Source organism: Grampus griseus (genome assembly GCF_964374135.1).
Source record: "Grampus griseus genome assembly, chromosome: 13".
Taxonomy (NCBI): domain Eukaryota; kingdom Metazoa; phylum Chordata; class Mammalia; order Artiodactyla; family Delphinidae; genus Grampus; species Grampus griseus.
Window position 1 is genome coordinate 43,503,975 of NC_139007.1, and position 14,068 is coordinate 43,518,042.

A 14,068-nucleotide genomic window follows, 5' to 3' on the forward strand; every position below is an offset into this window, starting at 1 on the left:
AGACACATTTCTGGCAACCTGCCAAGACCTCTGCTTCCTGTTGGGGGCCACGTGTTTGGGGCCTCAGTTCCACTCACAGTAGGATGTGCATCCTGCTAATTTACAGTGAGATAAGTAAGACCCTAGTAACTTTCTTGGAGATGATGTGTTAGGCTCAAGAATAAGCAGAACAAGCAGCAACTTACTTGAACTTACTTTCACATTTTCCTCCTATTCTACCTGGAGAGAGAATTTTGTTATTTCATGGTTTTCTGATGAAAGATGTCTCGGGTGGGAAAATCTTCAGCAACTCTGAGAGTGTCAGAAATTTTCAAAGAGGAGGGAGAACATGCTTTGAAAGCTGAGTTAAAACGCTTCTCTCTTCTGAATGCCTTTCACAGCATAGGGTCTGGTCTTTTCGATCTGCCTTTTGAAGTTCTGTTATCTTTCAAGCTTAATTCCTCTTGGAGTGTGACCAACTTACTAGAGAAGCTATGTTTTTCAAAAGGAATGTTGAAACCAGAGCATTTCCATGGGAATATGGGTTAGTGTTCCTGTACTTTTTCTCCCTCCTAGCACTCGCCCTGCTCGAAAGAAAGTGCATTCTCCTGCAGGCCTGTGGATCCCACGCTATTGTTTCTCAACCAAATTGACTAGGACAAGCAAAGTGAATACGCTAAAGGGATACCCCCTCCATCCTGCTGATGCTGTTGTGCCTGAGTTTAGGTCCAGGAGTCTGAGACTGTTGTCTCCCATAGGTCGAGGGGCTTACCACCATTTTCTGAGGTTTTGGGTATTAACAAAATATGTCAAAAAATACTTTTTGGAAAACTAGGGTAACCGGTTAGGATACCCTATGAAAACTGAAGCAATGAGGTTGTGCTCCTCTGGCAGTACATGGGTGCAAGTTACCCAAAGCAAGGGCAGAAATCTCAATATCCTTGTACTCCGTGTGATTTGGGGATTCTCTTCTGGGCCTCCAGTGAAGAGTTCCTAGGTCTGAGAATGGCTCCGGCAGTAGTGGATTTGGGGTTAAGGATAATCCCACTCCTTGGTCCCTAGATGGGCAGTGGTCCACGCCTCTACTGTGGACGACAGGACATTGAAGGCACCAACTGGCAGACGAGACCCAGGCAGGAGTGACTCACTCTGTTTTCTACAGTGGACGCTGATGAAATACCAGCCAAAAGACCGAGATTAGATTGCTTTATTCACCGGGTGAAAAACAGTCTCTACGATGCTGCCAGCTTATTTGGATTCCCATTCCAGCTGACCACAAAGCCTGTGGTAACTTCTGCTTGTAATGGAACATGGAATGTGGTTCCTTCAGGAAAGGTATTTTTGAATTCTTCATCTTCTGAACTGACAGGTTCTGGATCCTGGAACAACATGCTGAAACTGGGTAATAAATCTCCTAATGGAATAAGTGACCATCCAAAGATCAGTGACAGTAACTCGAGATCAGCCATGCAGAGTCCTGCCTTCCTTTGGTTTTACTTTGAGCTCAGAAGCCTGTAATAGAAGACCAGGTGGCCGTCGCCATAGCAAAGGCAATCTGGGGAGTTCCTTAACGTGGAAGTCTCAGGAACAGGTTGTAACAGAGATGATTTCTGAAGAGGGTGGCAAGGGTCTGAGGCGTCCCCATTGTACTGTGGAGGAGGGTGTTCTAAAAGAGGAGAGAGGGCTTCCCTGGTGGCGCAGTGGTTGAGAGTCTGCCTGCCGATGCAGGGGACATGGGTTTGTGCCCTGGTCCGGGAAGATCCCACATGCCGCGGAGCAGCTGGGCCTGTGAGCCGTGGCCGCTGAGCCTGCGCGTCCGGAGCCTGTGATCCGCAACGGGAGAGGCCACAACAGTGAGAGGCCCGCGTACCGCAGAAAGAAAACAAAAACAAAACAAAAAAAAAGAGGAAAGAGAAATACCGAAGGTTATTAGAGTGACTTAAAGAAGGTGGTCATGGAAACTCTGTTCCTCCTGTAACTTCAACTCATCATAGTTCTCAAAGAAGTCAGATGGACACATTAAAGACCAAAGGCTGGGGGCAAGAGCAAAGTCATGGAGTCAAAACAACTCAGTTTGTTCCAAAACAATATAGAGTTGTTGAAACAAGGGGACCTCTACGGTCAATGAGAAGCGAAAAGAGGTGCTCAAAGGGGAAAACTTCTGATACAGAGAAGACAGTTGGAATCAGACTTGAAAATGAAGGTAGGAGGGGACTCCAGCTGGAACCTGACGTATCTGAAGAAGTGTCAGCCTGACTCCACCTGGGCAGTGGAAACAATGGCTTACTCAGGAGGAAGATGTCAATACTTGAGACAAAAGAAAAAAATTCCTCAAACAAAGAGAGGGATAAAAGGACATATGATCTTCTTGAACTTACAGAGGACATGGAAAAGGAAATCAGTAATGCTCTAGGCCATGGCCCACAGGATGAGATCCTAAATAGTGCTTTCAAATTCCGAATCACTCGAGGAGATATCCAGACCTTGAAGAACTATCACTGGCTCAATGATGAAGTCATTAATTTTTACATGAATCTCCTGGTGTAAAGAAATAAAAAACAAGGGTATCTAGCACTTTATGCATTCAGTACTTTCTTCTATCCAAAATTAAAGTCTGGGGGTTACCAAGCAGTGAAAAGATGGACCAAAGGGGTCAGTCTCTTTGAACAGGAACTTATTCTGGTGCCTATTCATCGGAAGGTACATTGGAGCCTGGTAGTGACAGACCTAAGAAAAATGTGTCTTAAATATCTGGATTCTATGGGACAAAAGGGCCACAGGATCTGTGAGATTCTCCTTCAGTATTTACAGGATGAAAATAAGACCAAAAGAAATATTGACCTGAATGTTTTAGAGTGGACCCACTACCACATGAAGGCACATGAGATTCCTCAGCAGTTGAATGGGAGTGATTGTGGAATGTTTACTTGTAAATATGCAGATTATATCTCTAGGGACAAACCCATCACATTTACTCAGCACCAGATGCCTCTGTTCCGGAAGAAGATGGTGTGGGAAATCCTTCATCAGCAGTTGCTGTGAGAATGCCCTGCCGTGGTCCCTCCAGCTGCTGGTGGTTCTTTCACAGATGGACGTTTCCCTATACCTCATGCATTGTGGGTTAAAAAGTCCCTGCATCACCTCTGTTCTCTCACAGGTACTGAGCTGTCAGAAGTGCATGAAGGCCCCTCTCTGCACCCTAGTCCTGACTTGGTGTGCGGAGGGCTGCTTGCAACCCTGTTTATAGCAACCCTGTTTATAAGGCCATGCCTGCTCAGAGCCCTGGACTCTCTACCCACACAAGAACAAACGCTAATTAATACTCTTTTTTTAAAGATTTTTTTCCCCTATGAATGTGGGAAACGATTTATTCTACTTTATTCTTCTGTGTGTTTGTTCAGGTGTACTCATTCTCTCACTCATTTGCAAACATAATGGTCAGTGGCTGTTTTCTGCTGCTCTTTTAAAGGTAACTCTAAATTACTCATTTGAACTATTTATTTCTGAAAGGAATGTTAAGCTGCCACTCCCTGCTGGAGATCAGGAGGGAAAGCAGTGGGGAGGGGAAGGGTTAATAATTAACTTCTCTAGCGCTGTGGTGTAAGGCTCTGCCTTTCAGAGGAAGTTCCACACTACAGCATTGGCACGGTGTCGTGGCAAAGTGGAACTGTGGCCAAGGAACTCTGGCTATCCATCCAAGTGTCTTCAGAAGAGTGTCGTGGTCATCCTAAAGAGACTTCCCTTTCTGGAAATGAGGTGACTTGGCTACTCTTGAAACTGGATTTAAAGTCACTGTAAACCCTAAATCTTCATTTTCATCCCACATCTGGTTGAGTATAAACCTCACATATGTAAGTGCTGGACTGAGCTGTTTATTTCAAAAGATACTATTCAATTTAAAGCTATTTTTCCTCAAAGTTTCTTTCTATATATAAAGCCAAAATTAAGTTCGGTACTCATTAGGATTTACATCTCTCCATTCCACTGCCGCTGAAATCTGTGCAAGAAAAGTTAGCACTTGGCTCTGAGGTTGCCAGTTATACAGTAATCTATTTTGCAAATGAAAGTTTGTATTTAACTGTTTTGTTCACTAAAAACCTTACAGTGGTTGCACATATTTAATTTCAGAAAGTTTAGAGTTAGAACATATTTTGCAAGATCTAGTGCCTAATGTTGCTTTTCTGATGTAATAAAAGGTGGTCTGGAAAAAAAAATGTCAAAAAATAAGTCAGAGTTTTTCAGGAACAGTAGTCTAATGTCATTTGGAGGTAATGTCACCAGTCCAACTGTGACCTCTTCGCCAATGTAAGCCTTGGAGCAAATGACCCTCCTTGCACCCCCTGTGATGGGTCCTACACTAAATGCATGTATCTACGATCATCCATATTGGGTGGGCTCTGAGTGGTATTGTGCATGAGAAGCTATTTTTCAGCAAATAATGAATTTTCAAGATTCTTGATATTATTTAAATAAATAGTTATAAATTTTTCATTTGAAAAAAATTTTTTTTACTTATTTACTATGGTACAAAGTGTGAGTCTGTGGCCTTCAAGGGAAAGGGAAATGTCGATGACAATACTTGTCCTATAGTTGCTTACAATGAGAAGAAATGTTAAACAAAGACACCATTCTCTCTCTCTCTGTTTTTAATTTCCTGGCCCCACAGCATGTGGGATCTTAGTTTCCCGACCAGGGATAGAACCTGTGCCCCCTGCATTGGAAGCACGGTGTCTCAACCACTGCACTGCCAGTGAAGTCCCAAAGACACCATTCTCTTAATGATGCTGCGTTTACTAAGACAATAAAGTCAACACCTACATTTTAGAATAGAGAATAATGGTTCTCCACCTGGGCTGCTTATCTGCAACCTGAGGGGTAGGAACTGGCAGAAACAATTCTTTTGAGTCTCTGCCAGAATTAGCTGTGAGATACTGAAATAAGCAGCGCAGTGGGTTAACCATATTAGATGTTAACCATATTACCATCCTGCCCTGACAGGTGTAATTCTATTGACAGGTGGATACTCAGGTCAAGACTTTTCATGTATTCACAGCTGCTGCCTCTTCACTTGCTGAATTTTCCAAAATCATTCATGCATCAAAGTATGTTCCTAAAAGATTTGCCTGTGTCTATATGTTGTAACCATTCAACTGAGACGCAAGAATCAACTAGATTCAGGGAATGACAATTTCAATTTGCAGGGACTTCCACTATTAGAGTAGAAATAAGTAGATCATCCATGGTCTGGTTGTTTTATTTGGACATATGGAGCCTTCATCAAATAATTAGCTTTAATCATTCTTTAATTAATATCTAATAATGATTTCCTAAATGTGTCAAAACAAATAAAAGTGGGTGTCTGTTCTACTCTGTGACTGGAGAGTTATTGTGTATACGAAGATTCCTGTTTTTTTCTAGTGTCTTTGTGGCCAATGAACGGTCTACTTCTCTTTGAGTCCACCGTATCGTGTCTGCACATTCTCAGGCTAAGATGTGTTAACATGAAAAAGAGGTAGAAGTGTAATTAAAAATGACAACAATGAGCTGTATGTACTTCTATACCATTAGTGAACTAAGCTGTTCACCTTTAACACTGTAAAACCCTAAACAGTGATATTCAGAGCACGGTTCAATGTGATGAAAGTGGCAATTAATTTATTGTTTCGGTCATTATTTTTGAAATTGGCAATTTTACTTTATGCTAAATTAAGTGTAGAATTTAACAGTTTAATAGAGAAAATTTAGAAATCCATGTCATTGAGGGGCCAGGACTCATATAGATAGCAGTTGACATCTGCGGCGTCACTGTCATACATTATGAGACATAAAGGAGAGAAGTGATTGAAACTGTCATGCTGGTTCCTGGCATGAAAAGGTCTTTGAAGTGTAGAGTCTGAAGCTAGCCCTTGGTTCTTAGCATCTGTATCTTACAACGCATTAAAAGTATAATGGGCGTTCAGGAGCCCAGCAAAAGCCTGCATTATGTCCATTGCTGGGGAATATGTCTGGCTGTATGGTGGGTTGGCCACCAGAGATCTATTTGCATAAAGGACTTTAGAATCTCCTGGGCAGAGGTCCCATTCTAAGGGAAGAAAGAGACAGGCAGACAAGCTTAATCCAGCGGTAAAGTCTCCATCATCATAAGGAAAAAGTCATTCATCTGTTCAAATTACAAAGGTTTATTGAACACCTATCATGAGATTCTGAGTTTACCATGGTGTCTGTTACTCAGATTTGTCTTCCACTCTAGCCTGGCCTTATGGAGAGGGTGGATTCTGAACACAGAGTGGAAGGGGCACCTTTTTTGGTATCTACACAGGATGGCTTTTGTACTTTTTAAAAGGGAGTATAACATAAGGGGAGACAGGATCTCCCCCCGGCCCCACCCCTTCCACACACGCACACCACGCATACCCATACATACATTGCCATAGGTCTTTGGGGAAGTGGAGATGGTGGCAATGCCAGCTGGGAAGCCACAGTGCCCAGCAGGGTTGGCTGCAGTACTGACAGACAGCCACTCCTGACGGTGCCCTGTGGTGCTGGCTGGCTGTGTGTCAGCAGAGCTAAGGAGCTGTTGAGGGTTCCTGAATGCTCTGAGAGCACGTTGCAGGGGCCAGGGCTCATGTTGGGCATGAGTCAGCCAAAGAGATGGAGAAAGAAGTAATTTCACATAAAGAGTTAAGTTTTCTCCAAATATTTCAAAGATATTGTTTGAAGGAGAAATTGGAAAGATTGAAGTAACTTTTTTTGAGGACAATCACGTAGTCACCAATTTGACCAATTTCAACAAACTCTATCCAAATTAAGGGTTTGTGTAACTGAAGTCAGCTGGTCATTCTGTGGGTATAAACACAGATAATGGTCAGTGGGTGTCTGGTCCCTTTGCAGTCCTTCCCATGACGTGACTCTTTCCCATGCAGAGCACTGGGAATATTCTGTCATGATGATTCTGGCCCCTCACCTCAAAAAACTTTTATTTTCAGTGTTGTTTCCCAGAGAGAGTTATCAATGCCATACTCTCAGAGTTTTAGGCTTGGAGGTTTGTACTTACTAATTTCACACAATTTAAAATTAGTGCCTCAAGCACAATAGATGCAGATAATAATACCAAGTTAAACACATTGTGCTTAAATTTATGTTTAAATTTAAAAGTAATAAAAATGGGGCCTCCCTGGTGGTGCAGTGGTTAAGAATCCGCCTGTCAATGCAGGGGACACAGGCTCGATCTCTGGTCCGGGAAGATCCCACATGCCGCGGAGCAACTAAGCCCGTGCGCCACAACTACTGAGCCTGTGTTCTGGGGCCTGCGAGCCACAACTACTGAAGCCCACGTGCCTAGAGCCCATGCTTCGCAACTAGAGAAGCCACCACAATCAGAAGCCCGTGCACTGCAATGAAGAGTAGCCCCCGCTCGCCGCAACTAGAGAAAGCCCACGCGCAGAAACGAAGACCCAGCGCCGCCAAAAATAAATAAATAAATAATGAAAAATAACTCAGAATCTAGTGATAGGTGTTCAATTAACCTTTGTGGATTGAATGAATGAATCACTCTTTTGTTATTAATTATACTGTTATCATATAATTATTTTCATTATTAATATTAATTATTACTGTGCTTTCAGAGAAACTTGATACAATTCCAAGGTGGAAGACTTGTGATGATCAAGCTGAAGAGTAATGTGATAATCACATGAGGATGAGACACTGTTACAGAATTGTCAAGAACCACACACACGCATGCACGCACATACACACGTGTCCACATGCACAGCACACAATGGTGGCAAGTATAATATTTTCCATGTGAGCACCTTCAAAATCCTTGAATTAGCAAGACAAATAAACATATATTTTTTACCACTGAAACTTATACTATATGTAATGACACTTTAATTAGGCAAATTGTATTCTTTTATCAAAATATTTGTTTCCAGATCGGTTAATGTGCTTCTGAAATATTAATTTATTGAATTTTTCTTTTCTTTATGTGCACTCACTGTGTTTGGCTGGACTGTGACACCTTTGGAATGTAATTTTTAGACGGCAGCTGTGCAAATTTGACAGATAATCACTAACAAAAGAATGGTTTTGATTAGTCCCATAATGAACTATTATAATTAGCTTCTTTCAACAAGCTTACAAATACAAATATGTCCATAAATATTACATGTGTACTAAATGTGTGTACATTTTAATTTTAATGCTAATTCATATTTTTATACAGACTCAATACACGTTACCATTCAAGGTTGATTAAGTACAAGAGGGTTGAAATGCAGCCAATAAAACAAGATTAGAAAGAGATTAGAAACAAATTTTAATTAGAAAATTGCCACCTCAAATCCTTTTAGGAAGTAGGTAGACATAAATAATAAATAGAACCATTTGGAGACTTTTCTTGACAAGTGGCTGGAATTCTGGAGGGCGGTATTCTAGTCACACCTCTAACTCTGGGTTTCCTAGTGACCTTTAGTAATTGTTTGGTAAATCTTTCAGAAGCTAGGAACATATTAGGTGATCAATAAATGCCTCTGAATTTCATTAAGGTCAGGAGAAAGAATCTCAGGTTGTTTTCCTCACAGGACAATTTCCAAGGCCATCTGGAAGAGATCCTGGGACCAATCTAAAATAAGGCTCCTGGCTCTGATCTTTGGAGACTTCAGATATTTTGGATCGAGGATAGATTTTATGGACTTTTAAGAAGACCGAAAATGTTTTAGTTTTTCAGCGTGAAAACAAAAATGTTAAAGATACTTTTAAATGTCACATAATCTAGACCTTGCCGTAAAGTTATCTGCAATTTACCATTAAACTGTTTCTTACCCGTTGGGCTTCAGTGGAGGTGTCCCAGAAGAAATGAGACTTGCTCTGTGTTTCAATGACCAGGGAATTATCTCCTTGAGGGTCACTCTGCCTGCATTCACCTTTGGGAACTTGCAGGGGCGCTACCCTTCAGGTCCTATGCTTCAGGACTTCTGCTTGCTTTGTTTGGAAATGCCCTTTGTGACTGACGGCTATTGCCCCCTCACCCTGTGACACTGGAGGAGAATAAGCTGATTAAACACACCAGCATTTGCTGAGTGCTCTGTTTCCCCTGATTTCTTGCACTCATTTTCTAAGGCTCCTAGAACAACTTACCACAAACTTAGCGGCTTAAAACAACAAAAACTTATTCTTTCACATTTCTGTACATTTAAAAGTCCAAGACAAGTTTCCCTGGGCTAAAATTAAGGTGTTGGCAGGGCTATGTTTCCTTCCGGAGGATCTAGGGAAAACGATTTCCTTGCTTTTTCCAGCTTCTTAAAGTTGCCTATATTCCTTGGCTTGTGGCCACCTCTCTCCATCTCCAAAGCCAGCAATGCTGCATCTCTCTGAAGGTCCCCAAAGTCTAAACCCATTTTTCCATTATCATCATCTCTCTGACGGTCCCCTTTTCTCTTTCTCTCTCCTACCTTTAAGGACCCTGTGGTTACATTGGGCCCACCCAGATAATCCAGGAAGCTCTCCCCATCTCTAAGTCCTTCACTTCATCACATCTACAAAGTCCCTTTTACCATGTAAGGTAACATATTCACAGGTTCCTGAGGTTAGGATGTACATGTCTTTGGAAGGAGGGCATTATTCTGCCTATCACCCTTCTTATTATCGTTATGTTTCTTCAGGAATGGAGGAAGATAAAGTTGTTTTGTGAATTATTACTATAATTGTTATAACTTTCACTGTGATAGAATCACGGTTGAGAGATGTGGTCCATATTTGCAGAAATGGCCACGATAATTTTCTGTTCTATACACACTTTTGTGTCATCCCCTCTCACGCTGACTATGGGCTTGACCATGTGGCATACTTTGGCCAATGAGAAATAACAAACAGGATGCAAACAGGTGCTTGAAGAATGCTTGCATGTTGGGATTTGCCATCTCTTGCTATTCTTTACACCCCTCTGACTACCATGAATACACCCGAGTAAGTCTACTAAGAGGTGAGACACATGTAACCCAGGCACCTTTGTCATTGAGCCAATAGTCAGTATTGGCAAGTAGCACCAATCGATCAGCTGCACAAGCCACCAACATCTAAGAGTGATCACCTTAGATCATCCAGTCACCAGCTGACCTGCCAGAAACCACAGGTGCATGAGGAAGGCCAGCAGTGTGGAGCCCAGCTGGACCAGACCAGAAGGACTGCCCGGATAAGAAACAGAATCCTGAGCTAATCAGGATGTTTTGAGGGTGGTCTGTTATGCAACAAAAGTTAATTAATGCAGGAAGTGACAGGCAAAATGGAAGCCAAAGCCAAGAATAAGGTTGAATAGAAAGAAAATTCAGTTACAAGGGAAAAGTGAAAAAGAATATCCCTTAAAGAAAAACCATAGATATGAAACTTTGGGGAGAGATTCTACACACAGGAACAGCTAAGTACATTGAGTCTAACCCCTCTTTCCTCTCCGCCTTCATGCCCTCAACTCCGTGACATTCACTGTCAAAAGCATGCTCCAGTAATCGTTTTCATCTGACGGTATGATGTTATCTTGAAAGAGCTTAAACATCCCCTAATCTGATGCTCCTATTTTATTTAATAGAAAGCTCAAGCCCAAAGAGATGAACTGACTTGCCCATTTCACTTACATTTAGCTTATATTTCCTTTGTGTTCAATGAAACAAATATATTTCCTAAACACTTTTGAAAACGTTACGGTACTTTACTTACAGGAGAATGTTGTGTTCAGTTTCCTTCTTTTTCCTGTATCTCCCGATATAAGTCTCAGGATGGGTGGACCTATAGCCAGAAGCTTGGTGGCAAGGAGAGAGTATGACTCTTCCATGGTCAGCATACCCAGAGAACTGTCTTTGAAAGGACACCTTTGCCTCATTCCTGGAAAAAATGAGCCAGAGATGGAGGATGCCATCCACGTGGCCTTACCAAAGAAACAGGCAGTTTTGCAGTTGGTCTTAAAGATTGTTCTCTGGTGCCGTTAAAGAAAAGGTAATGTAAAGCAAAGCTGTGTGCATTTAGAAAGGTTGGAGGTGAGCCAGCTCTTTGAAATGATGTTACCAATCTTCTGGGAGCAACTCACCTTCTTGGTGGACTGTTTTTAAAGGGGGATGACATGTATGTTTAGAAACAATAAATCCTTTCACCAACAGCTCCCCAAGACCTGGTAGACTGATATGGTTCACAAATTCAGACGTGATGGAACTAGCCCGATGAGGTACCAAGCATGCTGCTGCCTCCTTGATATGATTGAAAGGCTATTGCTTTTCGACTGAGCTGACTCTAAATAACAGACACTTGTTCTTGGAATACCAATCAGGTGTTTTCTGTGGGAAATGCATATTGCTCTCAGTTCAGTTCTGCCTTTTCAATGCACCAATCCACTTCTAATCATTATGAAAGAGCACTCTTATTCCTTAAAGCTATGATAAAATGTAATTGGAAATAAATCTTTAAAAACATAAAGAAATTGTTCTTGTAGGATGTATCATAAGGTATAATTTATTAGGGCCTTACCAAATGATCATATTTTGGCCTAAATTTCATCCTTGCACTAGCTGTAAAAGAAAGGTTTGCTATAAAAATTCATAAACAGATACTAGGGGGCCTGAGTAACCTACTTAAGAGGACAGACTGTTTTGAAATACTTGAAGTAACACCCATTTACGAAAACAATATGCCAATTAAGAGGCTTTTATTTTGTAAAGCTGGTGCAATTAGATATTTATTTATCAATGCACTGTTAGTATAGTTTGGTACTTTGCCTACTTGGGAATAATTGCAATGAATTTGCTTTAAAATATTTTCACCTTGTTAGCCTGAATTGCTAAGATTTTGCTGTATTTAGTCATTTTTAGAGGGAATGTTTTCAGCAAAGTTTTCTTTTCTGCTTAGACTGTGTCTGTTTTCATAAGTGGAAAATGGCTGCTGAGTGTGTGAAAAGAGTACAAAAGGCTTCAGCAGGCAGACACGATTTACGATCATTTGAAATTTTCCATCCATGGAAAATTCTCAAATTAAGCTTATGAAGACAATCCAATTTAGCAGACTGATAACTGGACAAAGCACAAGCTTATTGGCAGGACTGGATTTGGGGCTGCACTTGTCCTTGGTTCTTACCTTCCCTTAGCAGCATCCCAGGAGTTTTTCACCGGTCCTGGAGCTTGTCCTCCAGCAGGGCCCTTGTTCCAGGGGCAGCACCCCAAGCAGTGCTCTCACAAGGCTCCATCAGCTTTTGTGGAAACTGTTCTGGCAATTGCTGGTCCATCAACATAACAGGTACCAAATCTAAGATCAGATGTGATTACAATGGATTTACATGCCTTTGCTTTATCACACATCACCTAAAGACCCTGATGTCTTAGATTTTTTCCTATACTACAGTGTAATTAGTGGGAAAAATTAATACCTTCATCAACTGAAGGTTTTTGTGAGGTGATTTCAGGTGACTACAAGATGGACTTGGAATTTGATGTCTGTCTATGGGTTTGCATGTCTCCTTTTCTCTCTGTTCCCTACTCTCTCTCTCTCTCTCTCTCTCTCTCTCTCTCTCTCACTCCCTTGGGACTCCTGTTCCTGTTTGTACAATTATAATGGGAATTCCCTGGCTTCCAAAATGGTGTCGTTTCAGCTTTACAATCCAGCAGAAACCTCACCGTTGCTTAAACAGTTTTTTACTCTTTGCAGCTGGAACTGTTTCACAAAACCGTATGGTGCCACCAAGCCTCTGGAAGAAATGCAAAGTTTTCAGGACGTAAAAGGAATAACTTACTAAAGAGAATCCTAGTGGATCTATTGTGATGAGCTGTAGATTCCTCTAGAGGTCGGTTACCTGTTTGATGACAACAGGAAACATTTTCTAAACAAGGAGGTTTGAAACCTCCAGTGGAGTGTGCTATTAAGGTCGTAGGATTTTTATTTCTACCTAGCTCAATCAGCAGTGGCTGTGACTGTTTTTTTGTTTTGTTTGCTTTTTTTTCAGTGAAATGAAACCTGCCTCTAAAAACATCCTCCTAGGCCAGGCGTCCTGTTTTAGGTATCTGTGAGGAGGCCCCAAGGTTTAAAACAACTCTCACACTTATTTAACAACTGGAAACTGCAACACTTTTTTTTTCTGCATGTGATGAAGAAATACTTGCTTACTGAGCTAAAAGCAACAAATTATAAAAGACAGCACAAGTCAAATAGAATCTTAGAATCAACTCTGATATATACCCTTGGTAGCAGCAGCAAAGTTGAAGAAAAATTTGGACTATAAAAGATTATCACTGAAACATTTCTATTCATTACTTTTAAAAATTTCTTTATGAGTCTAGGAAAAGATTGCTATTTTTCAGTTTTACTGGTGGAATACCTAGGCTGAGTTTTTGAAACGTCAGTGTTCCAGTCGAGCATACTTTGACAGTTACTGGTATAAAACTGTATTAGCTGTAGAGTGCTCTAGGAAGATTTATAATAAAATTAATGATAATGTGTTGATTATGTCCTTGAGTGTAGTATTCAGTTTACTCTGACGGTTAGCTGAGAGTTGAGGCATAGAGAAGTCTGATGCTAAGTTCCTTATGTTTGATTTCCTTCACGGCTTAAACGAGAGTGATTGACATTTAGACCCAAGACTCTCACTCCAGACTCACTGTGCAGTCAGTGAGAAGCTGGCCTCTCAGCATGTGCTGGTGTCATGCCTGTTCCATGCTGAGAAAACAGCACCAATGCTAATTGAAACGGTAGAGATGATTACCAAGGCTGAAGCTTGAGAAGCAACATATACCGACAATGAAGGGCAAAGGGCTATTTATTTAGAAAAGTTCACCATCAATCACTGGACAGGATGAACAACTCATGGAGAAAATCAACACTTAGTACAATCAAAAGGGAATCCACTGTTATTTGCTAGGCACTCTCAATGTGAACAAAACTCCCTTAAACATCTTCCACTGGATAAGCAACCATGATTGTGAAAAATCCATCTTATTATTATTATTTTCTCTGTTGATACCTCTTTCCAAGGTTTTCCGAACTATATTTAAGCATCTGTAAATGCAGAACAGTACAGGCTATCTGATGTTAGCAAGCACCCAATTTAGCATTAATT

At 41.2% G+C, this 14,068-nt stretch overlaps 1 pseudogene across 1 annotated transcript; it reads left to right on the top strand.

Annotated features, from left to right (window-relative positions):
* Nucleotides 1-1,131: 1,131 nt before the first annotated feature.
* Nucleotides 1,132-3,021, top strand: LOC309831917 (sentrin-specific protease 2-like; annotated as a pseudogene). Its single transcript has 2 exons — nt 1,132-1,671; nt 1,887-3,021. The product of its transcript is annotated as a sentrin-specific protease 2-like (transcript).
* The last annotated feature ends 11,047 nt before the right edge of the window (nt 3,022-14,068 follow it).